Source organism: Ctenopharyngodon idella, chromosome 19 (genome assembly GCF_019924925.1).
Source record: "Ctenopharyngodon idella isolate HZGC_01 chromosome 19, HZGC01, whole genome shotgun sequence".
Taxonomy (NCBI): domain Eukaryota; kingdom Metazoa; phylum Chordata; class Actinopteri; order Cypriniformes; family Xenocyprididae; genus Ctenopharyngodon; species Ctenopharyngodon idella.
In genome coordinates, this window is record NC_067238.1 from 4,283,271 (window position 1) to 4,310,719 (window position 27,449).

General features: G+C 39.3%; 1 long non-coding RNA gene across 1 annotated transcript in view; it reads left to right on the forward strand.

The window, feature by feature from the left end:
* Window positions 1-8,542: 8,542 nt before the first annotated feature.
* The window catches only part of LOC127500783 (uncharacterized), a 78,384-nt gene continuing 59,477 nt past the window's right edge, over window positions 8,543-27,449 (forward strand). Inside the window, exon 1 of the long non-coding RNA XR_007926422.1 lies at window positions 8,543-8,786. This is a non-coding gene — a long non-coding RNA (uncharacterized LOC127500783). The remainder of the gene's footprint in view (window positions 8,787-27,449) is intronic.

Consider the following 27,449-nt stretch of genomic DNA (forward strand, 5'->3'; position numbering starts at 1 on the left):
GAAGAACACTCGACGAACAGGTTCCACTTCAAGGCGTAAGCCCGTCTCGTAGACGGTGCACGTGCCGAAGTGATGGTGTTAAGTACCTCGGGGGGTAAGTCACCTAGAACCTCCGCGTCCTGTCCAGGGACCAGACATGGAGTTTCCAGAGGTCTGGACGCGGGTGCCACAGAGTGCCCTGTCTCTGAGAAAGAAGGTCCTTCCTCAGAGGAATGAGCCAAGGAGGGGCTGTCGTGAGGAGTGAGAGTTCTGGGAACCAGGTCCGGTTGGGCCAATAGGGCGCAACTAGCAGGACCTGCTCCTTGTCCTCCCTGACTTTGCACAGGGTCTGTGCAAGTAGGCTCACTGGGAGAAACGCATATTTGCAAAGGCCCCGGGGCCAGCTGTGTGCCAGTGCATCTGTTCCGAGTGTTCCCTCGGACAGGGAGTAAAACAACTGGCAATGGGAGGTTTCTGGTGAGGCAAACAGGTCTACCTGAGCCTCTCCGAACTCTCTCCAGATCAGCTGGACCACCTGGGGGTGGAGTCGCCACTCTCCTGGCAGCGCAGCTCGTGATAGCTCGTCGGCCACACAGTTGAGCACACCGGGGACATGAATGGCATGAAGCGACCTCAGATGCTTCTGACTCCAGAGGAGGAGATGGCGGGCAAGTTGCGACATGCGACGGGAGCGTAGACCACCTTGACGGTTGATGTACGCAACGGTCGCAGTGTTGTCCGTACGGACCAGTACATGCTTGCCCCGTAGCGGCCCTTTGAGGCGGCTCAGAGCAAGGCGTACCGCTAGCAACTCGAGGCAGTTGATGTGCCAATGCAGATGGGGGCCCGTCCACACCCCTGACACTGCATGCCCGTTGTACGTGGCACCCCAGCCGGTGGCAGAGGCATCTGTGAATACCACAGCATGCCGGGACACTTGCTCTAGGGGCACTCCAACCCGAAGAAACAAGGGGTCCGACCACGGGCTGAAGGCTTGGTGGCACTCCTGAGTGATTGCCACCCGGAATGTGCCGCGTTGCCACGCCCATCTAGGGACTCGGTCGTGAAGCCAGTGTTGAAGCGGTCTCATATGAAGCAGACCGGGTTTACTGCCGCTGCGGCTGCCATATGCCCCAGGAGCCTCTGAAAAAATTTCAGTGGAACCGCTGTCCTGCCGTGGAACGTATTCAGGCAGTTCAACACCGACTGAGCACGTTCCTCTGTGAGGCGTGCTATCTGTTCGACTGAATCCAACTCCATACTGAGAAAAGAGATCCTCTGCACAGGGGAGAGTTTGCTCTTTGCTCTGCATGAGCATTTTGAACGGTAGCTTGTGAAGGCTCCGATTCAAAACTCGCAGGTCCAAGATCGGTCGTAACCCACCGCTTTTCTTGGGTACAATGAAGTAGGGACTGTAGAACCCTGACCTCATATCGGCTGGAGGGACCGGCTCTATCGCGTCCTTCGCCAGTAGGACCGCGATCTCCGCATGCAAGACATGGGCATCGACATCCTTCACTGCAGTGAAGTGGACGCCCCTGAACTTGGAGGGACGCCGGGAGAACTGAATCGCATAGCCGAGCCTGATGGTCCGAATGAGCCAGCGAGACGGACTGGGGAGTGCTAACCAGGCTCTCAGAGACCGTACAAGCGGGACCAAAGGGACCACAGGCGTACCCGCAGTGGGGCAGCGAGGTGGAACCCAGGGACGCGGCCCAGGGGGCTCTCTTTGCGAGGCGGCCCGAAGCAGTGTCACAGTGTGGTGTGCAACACTTACCTGGTTCCACGGATGGACATAGGGAGGGGTTAAGGCTTTGGTTGCCCGCTGCTCGCTGCTGTCCGCTGGCGACAGATGAGGGGGATGAGAGTGGTGAGGTTCTTGCCCTCCCACTGCTCTCTGAGCCCTCTTCAGACCCGGAGATGAAGGAAACTGCTCTTTTATTGAGAATTTGGGTACCGCTGTCTGTTGGGCCAGCGGCGGAACAGAAACAAAAGGAAACAAAAGATTCTCTGGTGCGGTCACCATCTCCCGAAGAGCAGTCCCATCCATCTCCGGGTCGCCCGTCCTAGGGTCTCTTGGACTTGGCCTTGCCACCCTTCTTCTTGGGGGCGGGCTGGACGGGCTGGGCACCCTGCCCGCGACCGGCTCCACGGCACCGCTTGGATGAAGGCTGCTGCTGTGGCGCGGGAGCGACGAGCAGCCTGAGGAGCTGCGGGCGGTGGAGGTGCAGCAGCTAACCACCTCGGCAGGATATGGCTGATGGCCTCAGACTGCTTCTGTACAGCCGAGAACTGCTGGGCGAAGTTCTCGACCGCGTCGCCGAAGAGGCCGGTCTGGGACACGGGGGAATTAAGGAACCTGACTTTGTCGGTATCCCTCATGTCCACAAGACACAGCCAGAGATGGAGTTCCTGGGCCACTAATGTGGACATCGCACGACCCACTGAGCTCGCCGTGACCTTCGTCGCACGAAGCATGAGGTCCATCGCGGCACGAAGTTCCTGGAGAACTTGTTGATCATGACCACGCTCGTGCAGGTCCTTCAGTGCCTTGGCCTGATGGACCTGCAGCAACGCCATAGCGTGCAGGGCAGAGGCGGCTTCCCCACTGGCCTGATAAGCCTTGCCAGTAAGATCCGATGAGTACTTACAGGCCCGGGAAGGAAGAGACGGCTCCCCCCGCCAGGTGGAGTTAGGGCACAGTTGCATAGCAACGACCCGTTCGACAGGGGGTATGTGCGTATAACCCTTAGCCGCCCCGCCATCAAGGGTGGTGAGGGAGGAGGACCCACCCACACGGTTTCGGGCAGTAAAAGGTGCCGTCCACGTGCCAGTGAGCTCTTCATGCACCTCCGGGAACAAAGGAACTGGGGTGAGGGGCTGAGAACCAGCCCTGGCCACCCCGAGAAACCAATCATCCAGCCTCGAGGGTTCGGGACACGGTGGAGGATTCCACACGAGCCCAACCCTGTTGGCGGCCCGGGCAAGCATAGCCATCATTTCTGGGTCCGAATCGGGCACAGTTGTCACCCCCGAAGGAGGCAGCTGCGCCGAATCATCATCCTCCGAAGTGTCAGGCTCACCCTCCGATGCAGCGATCGACATCCTATCATCTTGGGGATCTCCGAAGGATACGGATGGTACACACCTCTGGGGTGGTCCACCGCACTCCCCCGGCAGCTCTACTGGCTGCGGAGTGCAGGAGGGATGAGGGTTCCTAGGGGGTTGGTTCCCCGAAGGAAGCGCGCTCACCGTGATCCTCAGATCACCAGCACCGCTGCCCGAAGCAACCCTCTGAGGAGGATTGGAGCGAGGCAGCGGCACCGGGATTCCGCCCCTTGCAGGAACTGGAGTCTAGATCGCAACTCCGAGACGGTCATCTTCCCACAATGGGTACATGACTCGTCCACAAACGCCGCCTCAGCATGGCTTAAGCCCAGGCACGCGATACAGCGTTGGTGACCATCCCACGGTGACAGGTAACGACCGCATCCAGAAACACACAAGTAGAACGACATCTTTAAAAAGACGCGAATCTACTTGTGTAAGCTCTTTTAGGGACTGAACTCTTTTTAAGTGCTGAAGCACGCAGAGGAATGGCCGCTGCAGCACAGATAGGGAAAGTGCAGCCTGTCGTGTGCACTCTCTCTTTGAAGCCGCTCTCTTACCAGCTGTCAAAACAGCTTTTCAGCGCTCAACAGCGCACCGTTTACCAGCCATGAGAACGGCTTTCTTGGAAGGTGTTGCTCAAACAGGCAAACAAATAATAAGAAAAAAAGAAAAAAAAAAGAGAGAGATCGACCCCGCTGCAGTGCTGTCCGCCTGCACCAACAAAAGAGCAGTCGAGAAAAAAAGAGGCTCGTTTCCGTCACACATTCCGTAGACACCATGAAGGTTCGGCTCCGAAGCGAAAAGCTGAAGATGCAACGCACCTGCTGCTCATTATATACCTGCGCTGCAAGGCGAGCAGCTGATGCATATGATTGCATGCCAATGTGCATTGGCTCGTAGTTACACTTGAAGTAGATTGGCCTCTCTAGCGAGATTCCTATTCGTCGGTCTGTCCGACGTACGTTGAACGTGATCGACTGAATGGGAACTTTGATTCATAATGTGACTCTCATCACCACAGTGTTTGGTGGTTGTCAATGTATTATAAAGGTACAAAATAGATATTAGTTCTTCAATAGAATGGTAAATTAACATTATATCAGTCAATGAAATATGGTATTTTACTGTACATTTAAGTTAAATCCATAAAACCTAAAATGTTGCTACCATATTTTTTTGGGTAAATTTTCTGACGTGCAGTACACTTGGATTGTATTGTTCAAATATCATGTCACCTGCTCTGTTGGGGTAATTCATGTAGGCTATATTGTACAGCAGCAGCGTGTATGTATTGGCAATACTTACTCTGCAGCAGCAGCAATAACCTACAGCAGCTGCAGCAATAAAAGCAGCTGCAGCGTAGTAGATTCTGCCAAGACCAAACATATCAACATTATCATACCCATTATCATGCCAAACACTCTGAGATTTGTCATAACAGAAATGCAAAGTTCTGTCATGAAACTCTAGATGGCACAGGCTAATCGGTCCTTTTACTCAACCTGCTCGTGATTGCATCGTTATCTATAGGGCACAGCTGATTGGTTCCTGCTGTATCAGTGGCCAAAGTGCTCGCATGCTCAACCTTGAAATACTTGGGTAGCATTTGCCTTAGCAGTGCACTTTCAGAATCCCTCCACCTTCCCCAGCTCCACCTGTATAGATCTGCTATGGGTAATTCATGTACGCTATAAAGTACAACAGCAGCATGTCTTACTTGCTCACAGCAGCGTGTCATGTATGTATTGGTAGTAGCAAGTCTCGTACTTGCTCTAAAGCAGCAGCAGCAATAACCTACTGTCACATCCACTAGCTGCAAGTGCCCTTGCACGCCAGCAGAGGGCACTGTTTCCATTGACACTACACACATCATGGACTCAGTTACCACAATGCTTTGTATGTCATCTGTGTAATCATGTGCAGCAGTTTCCCATTACCTCGTTATCCCTGTGTCTCTCTCCCTATATAACCTTGTTCTATTGTTTGTCTCTTTGCGAAGTATTGTCTCATGTTTCACAGCTTTACTGAGCATTTCCCTTGTTTCTATGTTCCTGGTCTTTGATATCTGCCCATATCCTGGTTTTCCCATTCCTGTTTTGCCTTCTGGTCTTGTTTGTTTGTTTGGACTGATTTACTGTGCTCTGACCTTCCGCCTGTTTAATGGACTACGACTTTGGATTGTGTTAATAAACTGCACTTGGATCTTCTCTCGTTGTTGCTCAGTGCTTGCCACAACAACCAACACCACCAATTCATTACACCTACAGCAGCAGCAGCGTAGCAGATTTATTCCGCCAAGACCAAACATATCAACATTGTCATACTCATTGCCATGCCAAACACTAAGAGAGTTATCATGACAGAAATAAAGTTATTGTCTCCTAAAAGAAAGAATTGATTCTTAACTGTCTAAATAAGTTGTCAGCAATTCCAGTCTAATCAGTGCAGAGAATGCTCTCGGAAAGGAGGGGCTTGGAGAGACTGAATCCTTTACTGAAACCAGTGGCGGTTCTTGCTTGTATTGCACCCTGGGCGAACCATCCCTTCTGACACCCCACCAAATTATACTTTAGAACACTATACTTTTTAGAAAAATGCTAAACTTTGATATAGAGTCATTTTTATTGTTATAATAATGATTTTATAATGTCTAAACATAAATTTAGGCCTAAATGAAAAACCATTAATCCTCTGTAGCCATCTAGTGACTGCAGTTAAAAATTCATGTCATTTTAATTTTAAAAGTGTTTGCTTTCCAGTAGATGGCAGCAATCGTCCATTAAACCAAGGCACATTTTTCATGTCTATCACCATGAATGAATTTAAGAAATGTAGATTTTTTTTTTTTTTTTTTTTAAAGTGGATTTTGCATAAAATGTTGCTATTTTATATAAATGTACACTATATTGCCAAAAGTATTGGGACACCCCTCCAAATCATTGAATTCAGGTGTTCCAATCAATTCCATGGCCACAGGTGTATAAAATCAAGCACCTAGGCATGCAGACTGCTTCTAAAAACATTTGTGAAAGAATGGGTCGCTCTCAGGAGCTCAGTGAATTCAAGCGTGGTACCGTGATAGGTTGCCACCTGTGCAATAAGTCAATTTTTTAAATGTACTCAATACTAAATATTCCACGGTGAACTGTTAGTGGTATTATAACAAAGTGGAAGCAATTGGGAACAACAGCAACTCAGCCACAAAGTGGTAGGCCACATAAAATCACAGAGCCTCAGCGCATGCTGAGGCGCACAGTGCGCAGAAGTCGCCAACTTTCTGCAGAGTCAATAGCTACAGACCTCCAAACTTCGTGTGGCCTTCAGATTAGCTCAAGAACAGTGCGTAGAGAGCTTCATGGAATGGGTTTCCACGGCCGAGCAGCTGCATCCAAGCCTTACATCATCAAGTGCAATGCAAAGTGTCAGATGCAGTGGTGTAAAGCCCCCCGCCACTGGACTCTAGAGCAGTGGAGACGTGTTCTCTGGAGTGACAAATCACGCTTCTCTGTCTGGCAATCCGATGGATGAGTCTCAGTTTGAATAATCAACTATAAAATAACTCTGCATAGTCATAACTGTATAAATTAAATATAGATTTATAAATATAGACCTTATTAAAGCTTTTCTTTTGTTGTTTGATTATCATTTAATACAGACAGCCAATTGTAGATAGAAAAGCTGAAGCCGTTATAGCTGCAAAGGGAGGGCCAACTCCATATTAAACCCTATGGATTAAGAATGGGATGTCATTAAAGTTCATGTGCACGTAAAGGCAGGCTTCTCAAAACTTTTGGCAATATTGTGTATATAATTAAATTATTAAAAATTTTTTACAAAGTTGCATTGTGTTACAAAATCGCATTTTACTGTCTGATTATCTAAGCTAGTTGGACAGAAAAAGGGATATTGTTGCCCAATGTGTAATAGCATAGCAAGCAACATGGTTTAACAGAGATAGGCCCTATATTAACCTGTTTTATTATTTGCCTAATATTATAACGTGACGAGTAATAGCTGCATACATGCCTTTATGTTTTGCACGTTTCCCCTCTTCCTTTTTCTTTATTTTTCCTAAATTGGACTCCGGTGGCTTAGGCCTTTTTTCTTACCATAATTTAGTGTTGATTTAGAACTTATCCCACTCTCCCTACAGACGTCTCTTAAACCAGGCCTTCTTCTCGTCATTTTGAGTGAGAGTTCTTCTCCGGGCGCTCACTCTGAGTCCCTCCCGACCAGGTTAATTGACCCACACAGTGACATGATATCATTGACGTTACATGCAAATGAGTGGTTAAAAACCCAATCACAAATTTGTTTTGTTTTTTTCTTGCGCGGGCGCCCCGTGCCTCCCCCAGCAATTAAAAAATGTTCACCACACTGGCAAAAATCAGATATGTGATACATTATGTGTGTGCATCAAGTGACAGTCCCCACACTGTATTTTTGTCTTTGATGAAAGATTTCAAAGACTTTTTTTTTTCCTCTCCAGAAGGCACTGTAAGCAAATTAAGATCAGAAATGTGTACCGAGAAAGTCAAATTTCATATTGACTTTATCTGTATTTTGTATCTCCAGCCTGCTAGTAGGAACACTGACCATGATACTCCCAAGAGGAAGTCAATCATCTTGGACTTTGTCATGCAAACTTCTTAAAAGTAAAATTAAACTTGGTTTTGTATTTCCCCCCAGCTCCTTGTGACAGCCCCACACTGCACAAAGGCAGATTTATTACATATAAAGATTTACACTGCCAGGGATTCCAATCACTTGTACATTACTTCACAGACATAAGAGTCCCTGTAGTTTTAAATATTTTATTATAAAAAAAAGTACAGTTGTACAGTTAATGGAACACAAAAGCAACCATGATGTCTGTTTTCCTTGTACCGGAAGCATCAATTCAATATTTTACTGTGTGCTAGATTTAAAGACAAGAGTCCAACTGATGAATTACAGAAATTGATAAATGTTGGAGGGCACATGCCTTCCCACTCTCTAACATCTCTCCTGCACTGAAAAGCTTTTCCAAAATTAACGCATGGTCTAATGGTAGTCTATCTGAATGTCAGTATTACATGTTTGTATTAAAGTGCCCCATTATGCTATTTGAAAAGTTCCTAATTTTGTTTAGGAGGTCTTCTACAACAGGTTTACAAACATCGAAGGTCAAAAACACTTTCATTTTTTCATGATATACATTCATGTGAAAAAGTTAAAGTGCCCCTATTATGGATTATTTTTTTTTTAAATTACCTTTCATGTAGTGTGTAACATAGCTCTAAGTGAATGAAATCATCCTGCAAAGTTTTACATCTGAAAGTGCAAAGTATATAAAGTTATTGTCTCTCAAAAGTAAGAGTCGACTCCGAGTCAATTAAACGAGTCGTTTTGTAAAACGAATCCCAAGCCGTTTCCCTGTGATGTCACAACAAAAAAATAGCATATTGCCCGCCCACTTATTGCATGCGCAGACACCAAGGAAGATTCATTTTTATTGCGTGCGCAGACACCAGAGAAGATTCATTTTTTCAACAATACCACAGCAGTACAATCCTAAATTGTGTTCCCGTCATTTTACTGATGACTGCTTCTCAAACCGCAGGGAGTTTAACACAGGATTCACAAATTGCTTGGTCTTAAAATATGGATCAATGCCCAGTTTATTTGGACCTGCTTGCTCCTCTGAATCTCAACCTGTAAGTATGATTAATAACTGATGTTTATATTTTCTAGCGATCGTTCAAAATTCATAGTTTTGTAAGTTATGTTGTGTAATGTACACCCTGTCTTCTGCTAACCGGCTAACTCACGTTTCTGTAGTTCTGCTATTCAGATGTGAGTTCAATATGGTCTAAAAATGTGTTGATTAATGCAGCTTGTCTGTCTTATTACTTGGAGTAATGAACAAGGATGGAGCACGACTTTTGTTTACAAAGTGTAATGCATTATTAGCTATTCATGTTTGTGCTCGGCTAACGTAGGAGTTTACAACATAGTTGTGGGCTTGGCTCGCTTACATAACTGTAAAACAAACTGTAACAACAAACTTCTTCTCTCTGCATTTGTATTATTACAATGGAGTGGAGCCCTATCTGTATTGTGATAGGATGTTAAGATGCTAGTCCTCGCTAACTAGTTGAAGTTGTGGGAACCGTGGACGAACCAGACAAATGAATCATTCAGATGATTCTTTCAAATCATAATTCCAGAAACCCAAATCAACATTGCAGGCCCTAAGCGACTCCAGTGATTCTATCAACAACCCCCTGCAAAGTACTTTTATGGCACACATGCTTCCTGACTGAGAGAAAGGTGGCAAACTTTAAGCCATTTGTAGAAACCAAATGGTCGAAAAGACAACACAATTTAAGCCACCAGAAGATAAAAATAAATCTCCAGATCAAAAGAGACAGAGAGACAATGCAGGCCTGTTTCTCTGAGTGACCTATGAATGACACAGAAAAACCACAGAGACACAAATAAACTGTATCAAATTGTTCCAAACAATTTTAAACAGGCTTATCAAACATCTTTGAACTGCATAAATTTTATATCATGTCTACACATGCTATATGTGACCAGTTATGCTTTAGAACACCCACAATTCATGTAAATAATGGACACAATTTTAGGTAATAGTGGCCCCACAGCTGATTAGCAGAAGCATTTCAGTAAGACAGTAATAACGTGAGTTAGCCGGTTAGCCGGAGACATACACAATAGAGCTAAAAAACAAAACTATGTATTTTGAACAAACGCTACAGCGTTTTAGAGGGGTTCAAGTTTTCATGGGATGTCCATGCAGAACGTAGGCAGGCATTATGCAAATGTATTAACTTGTGACGTGTGAACTTCGTGGAAATGGGATTTGAATTACAAGCAACTCGTTTAAGCGGTTCAGAGTCGACTCTTCTTTGAGAGACAATAACTTAATTTATGATGCACTTTCAGCTTTACAACTTTGCAGACTGTTTACATTCACATACAGCTACATTATGCACAGCATGAAAGGTAATTTTCAAAAATCCAATCAGCATTAAGGGGCGTATGACGGTCGAGGAGAGAGAACGTGCAAGAGGGAGATTTGAAAAAAGAAAAAAGAAAAAAAACTGCAGAACGAGAGATGAGACACAATACAAAGGAGCTCAAAAGAATATCACTGGAATATAGGTTTATGACTGGGCAAGTGCTTTAGGACCCGCGTTTATATTAGAAAAGCTTTCTAGCGCTGGAGAGAGCTAAGTGGGAAGGCCTGAAAACAGATGCAGAGGCTGCTCTCATTCTGCTTCACATGTGGGTAACACTGGGTTTTGATTGTCTGGTGCTGCTGTGCTGTTGACAACTAACAACGAACACTTTGTATTTACTTTTGTGTACTGTATGTTCATTTTTTGTGCTTCCTTGTCGTTCGTTCATCAACTGCGCTTTATTTTTCGTGAAGCATTTTGTTACGCGTCAGCTGTGATAAACAGATATCCTCTCGCATTGTGTGTGTAACAGTGGCCAGATAATGAGAGTTTTGCAGTTAAACTACTGCACACCGACGGTCGCTAGAGAAAGCGGTGTTTAGCGTCATTGTTAGTGGACTCACCTCGCCTGCCAGCAGCGATCAGGCTGGAGTTCGAGACCAACTCGGAGCAGGGTGGTTAAGATTGGAGTGTGAGTTTTGGAGGCGGAGCAATGAAGAGAAGGGTGGGTTTGTTTGGGCTGATTTCAAATATCAACAATGTCCAACAGTGTTTTTCAAAATCTACTTATCCCACCTTTAATAAAAGCATGTTTATGTGTAATTAGTTTATGGATTTTTTTGTGGCCTGATTTTATATGATTATTATGATATCAATATGTTTAATAGTTAAATAAAACTAACATATTAACAAAACCCTTTTTTTTTTGGTATGTGCAATTCTTTACTTTTCTGCTGCAATAATGTCATGCAGCTTTATTATCTTCATTTAGGAGCTTTTCTCAGTGAATATTGATAAATACAATTAATTATGATTAACTGGATTATATAATTAATTCAATATTTTTTAACTAATTGATTGCTCTAAATATTTAAATGATTGATGATCCTGAAATAAATTACATACAAGAACAGTTTATGAATTAAATTTCATTTTGAAAAGTCATTAATGATCAACTTCTTGTTTTCCCACTGCTCCTTGTGTTAAAATAAATAAATAAATAAAAATAAATACAACTTTTTTTAAAATGATGCTTTGAAAATATAGGCAATGTTGCATGTCCAAGTTTAATTGATTCTGAGAGACTTGAATCTGGGATTATCTGGAAAACTAGACTGGCCTTTGGCATGCCTGGATCAAAAGCTTAATTTCCCTTTTTAGGAAAAAAAAAAAAGAAAAAGAAAAAAAAAGCTATGGTGTGTCTTTAGGGGTTTGACTCAGTGTAAATGCAGGAATGTGGCATGTGTGACAGTGTGTCATGTCATGCTTGCTGGTCTTGCACTTTCATTTACCCTTGGGTTCAAACGAGAACGGGAACAGAGTACTCAGATAAGACTCCCTTTTCCGTTTTTCCTGTGTGTGTGTGTGTGTGTGTGTGTGTGTGTGTTGACAAAATGAACAAACAAGTTGGAACCTCAGAAGAATTGCAAAGCCACTGGCATTCTGACATCTGAATGACAAATTGTTTGTTTGCTGTCCAATATCATTGCAGCCATCTGCTGTCAGCATATGCTTAGAAGAATCACATCCAAACTTATTGTAAAGTTAATTCTTCCGACAACTTATGCTGTCGTTGATTTTGTTACGTTGTTGCTGAGTGTGTGATGTAATCAGTAACAAAATAGTTGATAAAATAATGTATTACTAGAGTCCTTGTAACACTCAATGAATGTAACAGTGGTAATACGTTAATGCACAATGCACTCACCCTTGCCATTTAAATCTATACACATGCAAATCAATTCTCTTCAATCCTCTAGTTTCAGTAGCAACAGACAGAGTAATTTAATAATAATAATAATAATAATAATAATAATAATAATAAACTTGTTTTGAGTAAGTTCTTAACTAATTTAAATTAGTGTTTGACTGATATATCAGCAAGGCCAATATTTGGTCTACCGTTATATATGTCAGCCAATATTAGTTTGTTTTTAATCGCATCAGCCAATAAGTGTCAGAAACTGGACTTTTATTTTGACAGCATTGAGAAGCGCAGATGCTCAGGGGCTTCCATCCTCTGTCCTTTTTAGTTTAATGTCTTTGTTTAACAGTTCTATCTAACAATAGAAAGGCAAAAGCATAATACTTTGTTCAGTATTCATTCAGTAAATACACATTTTAAACATGCCACCAACCTTGCAAACCTTTGTGAATAGAACTGTCAGATCTTCTAGTGTGCACAACCTCCATAGATATTATTTTTTGTGATTAACACAAAGCCAGTTATTAAATGAACTAGCATTGCATGAACAAAGAGTCTTTTGCTACACCTGTGGTGTGATCTGTAGGCATAATATCAACAGTGCACTTTTTCCCCCCCTAAACAGCACAAAATCAATGGATTGCTGCTTGCATTGTTTCTTTGCGGGTAATACTGAGATGTTGTAAACTTGTGAAATTACCACGACATTTCATTTTGCACTTTAAAATGTCAACTGAATAATTTTATTTCCAGTACCAACACAGAAAAGTCATCCAAACTGCTCCAAAAATCAGTGTTGGGGAATTAGGGAAGCTACTCTGAAACTGTAGCTTGACAAGCTACAAGCTACTTGTAAGTTAAAGTTAAGTTGCATTCAAGCTACCCTTCTGAAAAAGTAGTTAGCTATACTACAAGTTACTATCAAAAAGTAGCTAGCTACATTGATGCTACTTTTTTTTTTTTTTTTTTTTTTTTTTTTTTACAATGACATTGTTACAAATAGGTGTAGAGTCTGGGCTGAATCTAGAAGATCGAGTCAGCTCTAGGCCTCAGCGAGGCTTTTGACTTCATGTAAATCACAGACCTGGTTCCAGTGAGTCTGTACCAAATTGTCCCCATTGTCATTTTAGTTGCTTTGCAGAGGCTAAGCAGGAACGTCCTCATGGTTCCTAAGTGACTTCAAAGATCTCCTAGAATAGATTGACCTCATGCTATGCACAAAGGGCAATGTGGCAACAGACACATTGTGGAGACCCCCAATACATATAACACACACACACTAGAAGTGTGCAGTGGAGCTGTACAATATTCACACTTTTGTAACAATTTCAAAATTATTTATATCTGTATCTGTATTCGGATAAAACCGGAAGTGGGCGGGACTTTACCCAGAAGTTTGTACAATTACTTAAGAAGACCATTGGTATTACAGCCTATCTGTTTTTCTTTGTAGGTATCACTAAAATATGCCTTGTATAACTGACAAAATATACTTTATTATTATTATTATTATTATAACATTTATTTAAATATCTTCTAACTGTCTGAGCTGATAGCCTCGATGGCAGTGTTTCTAGATGTATAATGCAGTTGTGCTTTGGACAACATGAGTTTGAATCCCAGCTCGGGGGCCTTTCGTGATCCAACAAATAAACAGATAAAGAAAACAGGAACGCGGCTACTTGATCTGCGCTCAGTTCATTCATAGAATTTACACTCATTCACTTCACACACTCAATGCATAGTGATTTTAGAGGTTTATGTAATATCGTGCTTTCCCCTGACTCACCGGTTCCTACGCAGCTTATACATTTATGAAATTTGATCTAAGTAATTTACAGGTCTGGAAAGTATGGGGAAAAGAAAACAGAGTCTGATTTCCAGACTATTTCCCCCCTATTCAGTTTCTAAAACATAAAGCTAGCCAATAATTTCTTATAAATAAATAAATTTATACAAGCAGAGTGATTTCATGGTAAACGTTTAGTGATTTAGTGATTGTCATTCACAACAGAATGAATTCAATGCGCATGATTAGGCAAAACTTTCTCTTTACCATAAGCAAGTCTCTTTTGAACTTCACTAAACAAATGTGCTTGTGCCACTCAAACCAGCAACAGATAAAGGAGCAAACGTGTAGACCTATAGAAAATTTTATGTATCTTAGTTGATTATCTTGACAGAGAGCTGGTCTGTTTCTGAGAGACGCGCAAGACGGAGCACGGCTATTTGATTTGCGATTGTGCCATGCTAATTCCATGCATTCATATCGTGCAAGGTTTACATCAATTATGTATACATATTAAACAGTAGAGCATGTGTATTATGTAGTATTTTAGTCGATATTACTCCTGTCAAGCTCTGATTTCAGATAGACGCACGGAGAGGCAACAGCAACATGGCTATTTGATTTGCGCTCATTTTATTCATAAAGTTTACACGCATTCACTTCACACACTCATTATTGCCTAGTGATTTTAGAGGTTTATGTATCACGCTATGATCTCCTGGCTCCACAGTTATCCAGCAAATATGAGGAGTGACTGTTTCAGCCTCAGCCGAATATTATTTGGTAGAATTATTCGTTTTCCGTTATTCGTTTTGAAGCCATTATCCGTGCCTTCCGAATAAGGAATTCGGCTTGTCTGCTCTGATTGCCGAAACAAACAATCACCTGCATTCTAGATGGGGTAGAAAGCACTTTTGGCACATAACTTTTTTTTGGCCTAAGGACCACTTTACTGTCGTTAGGACTGAATTCCAGGCAGGAAGTTTCCACAGATAGAGCCTTCCCCAACTTGTTTGACTGATGCTTAAGCCAGCAGGAGGGCAGTCTTGAGCGAGAGGGACCGAAGGTCAGCTGACTTCAGTGGCTGAAAGGGAGGGCCTCGGAGAGCCCTTAGCACAGTGGAGAGGTCCCATGACAGAACCGAGCAAGGACAGGGATTTAACCTCCTGAGCTCTCTGAAAAACCTGATGACCAGGTTGTGTTTCCCAATCGATTGGCCAAACATTGGAGCATGATTCGCCACAATGGCTGCCACATACACTCTGAGCGTGGAGGGGGCGCACCCACCATCCAGCAGTTCCTGCAGGAACGTGAAAACTGACACAATCTCGCAATCAGTGGGGCCTAGTAACACTAGTATTGAGATACAGCCTTGGTCAGAAGCTAGAAATAAGTCATTTGTAATTTGTAATTAATACTTGAAGCTTCCGCTTTTTGAACGCTGAAGTGTGATAAAGGCCTATAGGTGAAAACTCAAAGCTGTTATCTTGGCAAAAGGAGGTTGCAAAAAGTGTTGAATAAAAGGGTGCCAACAATTGTGGCCGTGTTTTGGAGAAAAACATTTATTTCATAATGTGATTCCCCCCATCCTAAACCATGTTAATCCCTGCTCTTTTCTGGGGTTATCTCTTCTTTTCTGATAACATAAAATGACTGAAGTTGTTCATAGGAGATACTATTAGACAAAATCTTGTCAGATTCTATGGTAATTGTTTTTCTCTTTTTTTTTTTTTTTCTTTTTTTCTGATTGTCTCAATTTTATCATTGAAGAAATTTTTAAAATCATTAATACCATGTTGTAAGGTATTACTAGATCTGTACTAGGTGTGAATAATACAAAAACTGCTAACCCGTTAGGAGTACATTCTTGTCAGAAGAAAGCTGTACATAGGATCAATTAGTATAACAAATACAGGCCCTTATCAACACTTTTGCTTTGAGTACATTGGTAATAGGATAAGGGGGCTACACTGGAGCCTAATATCTGAAGATGTCAAGTCAAATAAAAGAGCCAGAACGTTTTGCCAGTCAAAATACCAATCACCCAGTGCTTCAAGTTTCCCCATCCTTCCTCCCTAATTCACTTACCACTGGGCACATGTAAATTGAACACCCTATGACACAGCTCAACTTCCCATTCTGACTGCTACTGTCTAGCTTTAAAAGAGAGTCTCACATGTCACATAGCTCTGCTAGCATTTCTCATTTAACTTCTCTTTTTTATACTTCTTTATATCTATCTCTCTCTTATTGGCTGAAGTCTTATCGTACTGGCCCAGCTGCTCTTTGGAAGTGTTTAAAGAAAACCCAAGGCAGGCAGTATCACTGCTTTGGGACCCCAGGGAGTGTTTCTGGTGTTATTTTGAAGCAGCACTTGTTTTACAAACTGAAAAGTCCCTTTCTCCATTAAGTTTTTGCTCCATCCCAGTTTTTCTATTCAAGCAACATTAGTATGCATCAAAAACCACCTCATATTCTTTGGAATTCTTCCTCCTTTTATTTGGAGTGCATGCTATAAGCTTAGCAATTCAGTAGCAGCTGGTGTTCATCTTTGAAGTTGCCATAAGCAATTGTGTTGAGTGAGAAACAGCTGACATGCTAGCAGGAATGCAGGTTAAAGGACACTGCAGCATTAACTGGTGATTGGAAGAATTCTTGATTACCCAAAATAACATAATTAATAATTTATAGTTATAAAGTTATTAAAGTTATAATGACAAGTTATAATGACAAGTTTTAAAACAAAATGATACATTTTTAAATTATTGTAAAATAATAATTTTAAGTGACTAATTGAAATGTGAACACAATATTCACAAACTTTGGTGGATACCATAACATTCCGAGGACAAATTGTGTTGCATTTTACAAGGCAGACAGAATATTAACACGGACATTTGATGAAGTGTTTAATCACTTTCGATTCAACACTTCAGAATGTAAAATTGTACCGAACTGTCTCTATTTAAATATTATTATTATTAATAATAATAATAATAATAATAATAATAATAGACAAACACTGTCTGGAACTGGACTGAACCAAAGTAAAGGGCAGCAAAAGAGTACTACAGGAAATACACAGCTGGGAAATTACTATATTTTTATGACTCCAAAATGGAGTTCTAAATTAAGTTAATAAAGGAGCATGTTCATCTAAACCTGTCAATCACAATGGAAGGCTAAACTTACCTCAGTGTAAGCATCCCTCCAGCATCCCATTTCCACCTCTATTTCTATTCTATTTTATTGTAGGAAACTCAGTAGTTCCAGAGAAGACTTGCCTGAAGTACATTTAATACAAAGCCTAAATGATTATGTGAACTTGTGAAATGATTTAATTAAAGTTACAAATTTAATAAACCAATAGAAAAGTCACTTTTAAATTTCAATAGTCATTTTAAACTCTAAAAACTATTGGGTTGAAAAATAACCCAATTTGGGTAGTTTTGCAAGCCACTGCTGGGTCAAATATGGACAAACTCAACCGTGGGTTATTTAACACTAGAACTGCCACAGGGTAAAATTTACCCGTGGCTGATTTTCAATAAAATATCCAAGTCTCCCAGTCATTGACTTTTACTAAACTTGTGTTATTGACAGTCTCCTGTTGTTAAAAAAAAAATGTTTAGATAAAACCAGATTAAAAACAGGGCATTTATACCTACAGTGCATAGCATAAATGAGTACACCAGCTCTGAAGAAATACAAAAGATGTATTTTCTTTATGATCACTAATACAATTCATGGAAAGATGGCAAAACTAAAATGTATTAAACATATACATAATAAAAACTGAGAAATATATGTAATTAATAGCCATAAAATATGTAAATTAGCCAATTTTGTTTAAATTAAGGATTGCAGAAATGAGTACACCCTAGATTTAATTCAACAAATGTATAATATTCTAGTACTTGCCCTCCATAATTATGTAGTATGCCCTCCATAATTTTGAATATACTGCTCTGACCCTTCTGGCACGGAGTGTACAAGTTCATGACAAATTGTCACATCTGTCCTGTTTAACTCCTGGATGATGAGCTCTTTAAATGCCCTGATCTTTAATGGGGAGTGTTGCTCAACTTGTCTCTACAGAATCCCCCACAGGCGCTCAAGAATGTTAAGATTGAGTGCAATACATGTCCACAGAAGGTTTTTCACCTTGGCAGAATGCATATCCTCATTGTCATGTTGAAAAAAATACCCAACAACGCAGGGAATGAGGAAAGGGTAACGTCTTCTGTTTTAAGTTTGTGTATTAAATTACACAGTGGTGTGGGAATTTATGACAGCATTGATAAAGCACAACTCCCTCACACCTTCAGCATTCATACATCCCTATATAAGAGCTTTACTACCACTGAACTTTACTGTGGGAACCAGGCACTTCTCACTGTACTCCTCCTCTTTCAACACCATAACATTTTGGATGCTGTTAGATCCAAAATGATTGATTTGGTCTCATGAGACTAGAGTATTGATTCCCAGAATCTATATTTTGTAAATATGGGCTTTGGCTAACTGACTTTATTGTGCTTTGGCTACAGTAGGTAGTTCCATTGAGAACAACAACCATGCATGTAATTTCTGTAGGCTGGATCGAGATAAACAGTCACTCTTTTCATAGCTTTTGCTGGCTCTGAGACACTCGCTTGGTATTTCTCCTGCTCTTTGTCTAGCAAAAAAAATCCTCATCACTAAATGAAAGCTTAAAATGAAGGCCTGATTATTTCAGGGGCCTTGTCACAAGTCCATTGTTTTTGAATTTCTGTGTTACTTTTGCTGTATTTTCACACTTAAAACAATGATTTGGTAATCTTCTTGTGCCACTGTCCTCTAAGTCTCCTGACAGTTCTCTCCCAAGTGGTTCCATTGTTGTCAGCATTAAGTCTGAGAATGATTCAGTGGGCTATATAACACTTCTAATTGTCAAGAAATTACTTCTCTTTAAATGTTTTGGTTCAACATACGGTAAGTATGTACGGTAAGAATCTATAGACACATAACTATTGAAAGACCATGTTTATCAAATGTATGAAATCAACTTGCTGTTGTAACCACTGTCAAGCTTTGCATCTAAGAAAAAAAGGCCATCACATTGGTGATTTTCAAACCTCTCACGGCAGGTTGTCTTTTTTATTTATTTATTTATTTATTTTTTATTGATACCGCTGTAGATCTTCTCACATTAGGCTGTACTCTTTGTTCAAAAAGCACTGACTCATAACATGCTTAATTGAGTGAGAGCTTCTCATCTCATTTGTGTCCTCTCCACTCTCTTGTTCCACCATGCTGTCCTCTTCCTCTCTGCTCACAACATTTTAACTCTTTTTGCTCTTTCCTGAACTTTTTCATTGCTTCTCTCACTCCTCCTCTAACTCTTCCTACATCCTCTGTTATTTCCTTCCCATCATCTCTTCTTACCGCCTCCATTTTCACACCTTTCTTGTTTATCGCTCATCTTACCCACTCCTCCACCACTTGTCTTTTTTCGCTTTTACTGGTTTTTGTTTGTTTGTTTGTTTTTTTGTTTGTTTGTTTGTTTTGTTTTTTCTCTAGGGTCCTCATTATTTGTTTAAGTTTTCATTGATTTGTGAATATTGGCCTTAGCTTGGAAACATTAAGTTTAGGAATTAAGTGAATTTTAAGTGTTCTCAATTTGTGTTGCATTTATAAATGTAATATCGTCCCCTTTGGAATTATAAGGTTCTACCTGCATTCTGAGCAGTTCTGAGATATTGAGCTTAAAAGCTTTTGCATTCCACTGGACTTTGTAGATAGAACCTTTTTGTTTTCTAAATAAAAGTCCCTAAATGTACTCAACATTACCAAAAACCTCACATAATGTAAATAAGTTGTCACAGAATAAGATTGTGTGAATAACTCAATTTTGACAAAAATGTCAGATAGAACCTTATAATTCCAAGGGGACAATGTCACATGAAAGTCCTTAAATATTTTTTGAAGTGTCTCTGTAATTTGCATACAATTTAGTGGTGTCAAATTACATAACAATTTAAAGTGAAACTGTAGCAGTACATCAGTGAAAGGGGAAAATCCAATTCCTCATGGAGTTTTTTTGAGCAGTGCATCAGTGTCAATGATATACAGTACTTTAAGGGCAGAGTGATTCAAAATAGTCTAAGGTTTGGTGTTAGCTTAGCATGATAACATATTGAAATATTTATCTTTCTTCTGCTGTTTTTCTGCTATTGCCTGCACAAAATAGCTTCCTAAAATATGTCTAAGTGGTTTATTTCCAAAATGAGGACCTATTAAATGCTTTCAGGCTGAGTAACAACAACAAATGGTGTTTCCTTTGGCAAAACACCTTGCATCTCCATTTCTTTCTCTCTCTCTCTCTCTCTCTCTCTCTCTCTCTCTCTCTCTCTCTCTCTCTCTCTCCCCATCTGCTCTGCATCCATGTTATAAATTACCATTTTTCTCATTCCCATTCCTTACAAGATTTAGGATTTTGTCAAAGCCTTCTTGGCAGATTGGTAGACACACAAAACAGAGCTTAGAGAATAATAAAGGGATAGAAAGAATTAGAAAACTCATGAAAAGAAATGTCTGAGTTATATTTCACACCATAATAATAATAATTATTATAATAATAAATGTTGCATTATTTTGACAATTAAGCACATTTTTAGTTTATTGTACTATGCAAACAAAATCTCATTATTAATTTATATATTATTTGAATTATATGAAATCATTGAAAAATAATACATATAATAATAAACAAGTTATAATGTAATTGTATATATTGTATATAATAGTATGCTTATATTGGAGCGGAGTGTCTATTTATACTAAGTGCAAATAGCGTCCCTTGTTGGCAAATGCTATTTACACTAGCTCCGCCCACCAGTGTCTGGTTGGGCCACTCATTTTTTTTTTTTGTTAAAAAAAAAACAATTGTTAAAAAAATATTAAAAGTGTTTATTGGGTAGGGTTAGGGGAAGTTGTAGGGAGGGTTTTTTATTCTCCCAATAAGGCATCATCCATTTAATAATTTTAATAAATAAATGTAATCATTTACACTCTATGATATTATTGCATCCTGTTAATGTACAACAATATTGAGGTACAAACAGTATCTGCCAATATAAAGTATAGATAGCATCTAATTACTATTTACTCTTATTGCAAAGAAGTGGTACTTTTACATGGTGTAAACAGAATCACTATTTTCACCTAGTGTAAATAGAATATACTGCTATTTGCACTTAGTGTAAATAGTGTCTATCACTAAGAAAATATGCTATTTTCACTTAGTGTAAATAGCATCCATCTATTTACACTTTATTTACATCTTTCTATTTACATCTTTCTATTTGCACTTAGTGTAAATAGCCGCTGCCTATTTATATACACAGTGGATATATAAAAGTCTACACACCCCTGTTAAAACAACTGGTGTTTGTGATGTAAAAAAGGAAACACAGACAAATCATATCAGAACTTTTGCATGTTTAATTAAGGTGGCTTGAAAAAGCCAACTTGCTGATCTACTATATAAACTCATTAGTGGTGCTTGCCTGAAAGGCGAAGCATACTATTACTATCTCACATATTCTTCTTCTTCTTCTTCTTTATTCCATATAAATTTTGGGGCGTAACTCGTCCTGCACCATTTGTCGTAGACCCATGAATGAAGTGTCAAATCGTGTGGCTTATTGAGGACATCACTGCTATAACTTTTATAAGCATTTTATAAGCAACCAAACAATATCAACAGAACTATACATTTAAAAGACGTGTACAAACAATAAGACATACTTACAGTTTGGGGCTCATAAACAGCAGCTTCTGCTTTTAAAGTGGGAACTGCTTCATGTTTCAGTAATAGCCTTTGTGCAAATCCAGCATTGAACTCGTGTATATTCTGTAAGCTGTCTTCTGCGCTGCATCCAGTGCAGACAATATCACTGATTATAATGGTTCTATTATTTTTTGACTCGCCACGTCGCGCTGCTCACGTCCATTGTAGACAACTCATCCTCTTCAATAATGCCGCGCGACATGGCCTCGCTCACTTTGTTGCGTGTTCCCGGGGGCAGGGTTTATGTTCATTGCAGGGTTCACCAACCCGGGAAGAAGCTAGTTGTAGTCCAAACCGGTCATAATTGTAGGCATTAAACTGCCATAACTTTAAAAGACAATATCTCCGTTTGCATTGAACTCTCAGCACTGTAACTTTGCAGATACGGTTTATGCTCAAGCAGCAACATTAACTACACACTAACTAAAGTTAAAAAAAGTGAAATCGCAATGAACCACCCCTTTAAATTTGAATGAAATGAAAACTAAAAGACTTTCAAATCATTTGAGCCAATATTTTATTCACAATAGAACATAGATAACATAACAAATGTTTAAACAGAGAAATTTTACAATTTTATGCACAAAATAAGCTAATTTCAAATTTGATGCCTACTACATGTCTCAAAATAGTTGGGATGAGGGCATGTTTACCATGGTGTGGCATCTCTTCTTTTCAAAACATCGTTTGGGCATCAAGGTAATGAGTTTCTGGAGTTTTGGTGTTGGAATTTGGTCCCATTCTTGCCTGATATAGGTGTCCAGCTGCTGAAGAGTTTGTAGTCGTCTGAGTTTGTAGAGTTTGTATTTTTAATTTAATGATGCGCCAAATGTTCTCTATAGGTGAAAGATCTGGACTGCAGGCAGGCCAATTCAGCACCCGGACTCTTCTACGACAAAGCCATGCTGTTGTAATAGCTGCAGCATGTGGTTTTGCATTGTCCTGCTAAAATATACAAGGCCTTCCCTGAAATAGACATCATCTGGAAACCTTTATATACCTTTCAGCATTCATAGTGCCTTCCAAAACATGAAAACTGCCCATATCGTATGCACTTATGCACCCCCATACCATCGGAGATGCTGGCTTCTGGACTGAATCCTGATGACACGCTGGAAGTTCTCCCTCCTCTTTAGCCCAGAGGACACGGCGTCCGTGATTTCCAACATTTAGTAATGTAATTGACACAATCATGCCGATGAGTGATGCAGTGTCGTCTGAGGGCCCGAAGACCATGGGCATCCAGTAAACCTGATATCAATGAACTTAATTATTTGCTAGATGTTCTCCTAGCTGAATCTTTTCCAAATTTCTTGCTTTTTCAGCCATTTGTTGCCCATGTGCCAACTTTTTTGAAACCTGTAGCAGGCATCAAATTTGAAATGTGCTCATTTAGTGGATAAAAGTATAACATTTCTCAGTTTAAACATTTGTTATGTTATCTATGTTCTATTGTAAATAAAATATTGGCTCATGTGATTTTAAAGTCTTTTAGTTTTCATTTTATTCAAACTTGATCCTAGAGAATTAGTCAATTACAGGCTGATCTCGAATCTACCTTACTAGAATAGGCAGAATCATTACAACTATGTTCCTTTTTAGAAGTAAATGGTATCTGCGAGGATTTCTAGTCAGAATTTAGACTGTACCATAGTACTAAGACTGCTCTCAATAGAGTTACAAATGATCTGCTTTTATCATCAGATCGTGGTTGTATCACCCTGTTAGTGTTACTGGATCTTAGTGCTGCATTTGACACTATCGATCACAACATTCTTTTGAATAGACTCGAACATTATGTTGGTATTAGTGGAGTTGCATTGGCATGGTTCAAATCATATTTATCTGATCGTTATTAGTTTGTAGCAGTAAATGAAGAGATGTCATACCGATCACAAGTTCAGTGTGGAGTACCGCAAGGCTCAGTACTAGTTGCTTTTCACCCTGTGCATGCTATCATTAGGAAGCATGTCATTAGTTTTCACTATTACGTTGATGATACTCTGTATTTCTTTGCTCCCTTACGAAGCCTACCAATTCACAAAATTAACTGTAATTAGTAATATGTAGTAGTAATATGACTAGTAATTTCCTTTTACTAAATTGAGAAAAACAAAAAAAACAAAAACAGAGATACTTGGAACAAAAACCTCTGCATGTAATAACCGAGAATACTGTCTAACACTTGATGGATGCTCTGTTAACTCTTCGTCATCAATTAGGAACCTGGGTGTGCTCTTTGATACCAATCTTTCATTTGAAAATCCACATTTCTAGCATCTGTAAAACCACATTCTTCTATCTTAAAAATACATCTAAACTACAACATATGCTCTCAATGACAAATGCGGAACACAAGTTCATGACTTGTAATGCTCTACTGGGTGGTTGCCCTGCACACTTAATAAACAAACTACAGCTGGTCCAAAATGCAGCAGCTAGAGTTCTTACTAGAACCAGGAAGTATGACCATATTAGCCCAGTTCTGTTAACACTGCATTGGCTCCCTATTAAACATTGTATAGATTTTAAAATCTTGCTAATTACTTACAAAGCACTAAATGGTTTAGCTCCCCAGTACTTGAGCAAGCTCTTAATACATTATAGTCTTACATGTCTATTGCGATCTTAGCATTCTGGCCAGTTGATAATACCTAGAATATCAAAATCAACAGCAGGTGGTAGATCCTTTTCCTATTTGGCACCTAAACTTTGGAACAGTCTTCCTAGCATTGTTCGGGAAGCAGACACACTCTATCAGTTTAAATCTAGACTAAAAATGCATCTCTTTAAGGATAGAACTGTGGGTCATATTAGTAGTGTTAAAAATATGTTATTTTTTGGGTTAACTTAAATCAACCCCAAATGTATTGGTTATACTACAATCACAAAATAAATGGGCATCTGTGTCTTCAACAAGACCACAAAATGAGCAAGTTTTATCTGTAACACTTCACAATAAGTGCACATGAATAATTATGTATAAATACCTGAATTGATACTTAATTCAGTATGAACTAATGATTATTGAAAGCATGAACTAATCATGCATCAATGAAGAGCTATCCATAGCTATGACCGTCATTTTGGATTCACACATGAATAATGGCAGCCTTAACTACATGTTATTACATGTTTGATAGTTAATGCATTAATTAAAATGTATTAATTAACATTTATATTAACATTTACTGCCACCTACTGGCAGTTTTAGTTTCTTATTTAGAGTATAATTTCATTAAAAAATAATTTCATTTAGTTTCTTATTTAGAGTATAATTTCATTAAAAAATAATTTCATATTTCCATAGTAATTAAAATAATAATAATAATAATAATAATAATAATAATAATAAAGGTATAGGGTCCAGGTCCGTGTACTTTTGCATCCATTTCTTTTTCCTTTTTTAAACCAGAAAGGAAAAATGTGGTTTCTTTTCTTTTTTTTTTTTTTTTTTAAACACTGATGAATAGAATTAGCAGATACAAGCTAATTGTCCTTATGCAAGATTATTATTTTATTAAAAGTAATATAAATGATATACAACTTGTTTTTTTAATATGTAAAAATGCTAAATTTAATTTCTAGTGTTTTTGCCCTCTGGTGCTTGTTCCTCTGGTGTCGATGACTTGCATCAAAATGCCTAAAAAAGAGTAATTAATTAAACATTAATTAATTTTAATTCTAATTTGTTTAATTATTATTATTATTATTTTTTTTTTACATTTATATTTTAACCTAAACATGACCATTTCTAAACCTTTCTTGTTTAGTGCCCCAACACATTATCAAGTTCCCGCTTGATCCTGTCACTTTGCTTTTCACTCTGTTTTATATGAATAAAGGCCAAAACTACATGTGACTGTGACTTTTTTGTCTGGCTGTTAGGTGTTTTATATTGTTTTATATCGAGAAATCGTTTAGGAATAGGATTTGCTTTAAAAGCTATAGCCTACGCTGATGTCCTGCTGATCAAATTGAAAATACCCCAACATACTGTATGACATGATGACAAAATTGTATCCCAATATGTAATTTTCATGAAGACAAAATTCCCATGCCCTTTGCCTCATTGGAGGTTTGACATGAAATGTTTCTCAATTCTCATTGAAAGCAATGCATTACGGCCGCATCGCTGGGACATTAACGCTTAACGTGGCCTAATCCTACTAAAACAACAACCAGGGAGAAACTATTTTCTCGCATATTTTCTTGTCATCAACTGCATCTATTGCTAAGACAACGCCAACGTTAACAAAGTGGAAGAACAATTTTTTTACGTTAAGCGTTGCTAACTGTTTTCTATAAGTGGAAATCGTGCTGAACATGTAAGCGTGTTGCCTTCAAATTCAACTTAACGTGCTTGTCTACATAGCTTTATTGGTCTTTTAATATTACTGTCTTATGCATTAAGCATTTTCTTTATAACGGTGTGTTATTTTCTAAGAAAATGCTTAACGTGTAATTAATTGCGTTCATAACGTGGGTTCATCTGCTTATCTGTATATAGCCTATATGCTTTATTTATAAGGTGTGTACTGAATTTGCTCCTCCAATATCACTGTCTTAGTAGTACATTAAGCCACATTAAGCATTTTTCACGTTAAGCGCTTAGAATGTCCTGCTTCGCTGGGCATTTGCCGCCAGTATAGCATTCTCTTGGACATGCGGCGATCAAAAATATGATCAGAAAATCAACTTGTCAATTAATTCTGCACACAGTGACTGAGCTGTTTTAATGAGTAATGTTGTTACCAAGTTATCACCTTCATAATTGATCATGTGACCATTATGATAACAAATCATGGGTAACAATGTAGTCAAGTTAATTCAGTCAAATTAAATAATATTTTAGAGCTGAATGAAACCAGTTCGTTTTAATCATTTTAATATTACCATGTGAAGCACATTTTTAGATTATATGAAGAAAAAAAAAAAAAAAAAAGTTTAATTCTCCCATCAATCATTGCTTTCTCTTTGCCACAGCAGGAGTCAGCTGTTCCAAAGTTTTAAATACTGTTTCGTAATGGCACAATACTGTTTCAGTTGTTTGGAGCTCAGGGGGTTTTGAGTAATAAGTAATCAATGTGCATTGTTGAACAGGTGAATAGTTCTCCATGACCTCAAAGGTTGGTGGTAGATTAGTCATTGTTCACACATACGAACCAGAGAGCTGCTATGATTGCTTGTCAAAAGATCAGCACTTTTTGTGTAATTTATAAAGCTATGTAAGCCTACTTTTTAGCATTACTAATTAGAAAAAACACATATCAAATATTGGATCTGTCATGGCATTTTCGCTGTAAAACACTTATTACTTACAGTATTATCAACCATTGTTTGTTTTGTAGTTGAAATTTTTGTTTTGGTGTACAAAACAAGTAATTGCTTTTAGGTGTAAGAAAAGTATTTATAGCCACTTGCAGAGGTTTTAGGCAGATGTCCTTCCTGACACAACCCACCACTGAGAGTGCACTAACTCGTGCAACCCAGATAGTGACTGTATTTGTAAATGTAAGCACAATTTTAAATGTCTTAAATGAATGTAAAGGCTTAATTGATTTTGAAAGAATCAATTCTTTGATTCTGAGCTGTTGGAAATTGAAAGTCGATTCCAAATTAAGGAATTAGGAATTAGGGATGCACCAATACTATTTTTTTTATGCTGATACTGATTATTCTAGATCACATCTGCCAATGCTGCTTTTGTACTTTACAATTTGAATTTACTTACGCTGTTGAATTTTAAAGCTACAGTATAGATAGTACGATAATCTAGTCTATCCAATATTCATTCATTTGTAAATATTTCAGGTAGGCCTACATCATTTTTGTTAAAATAAA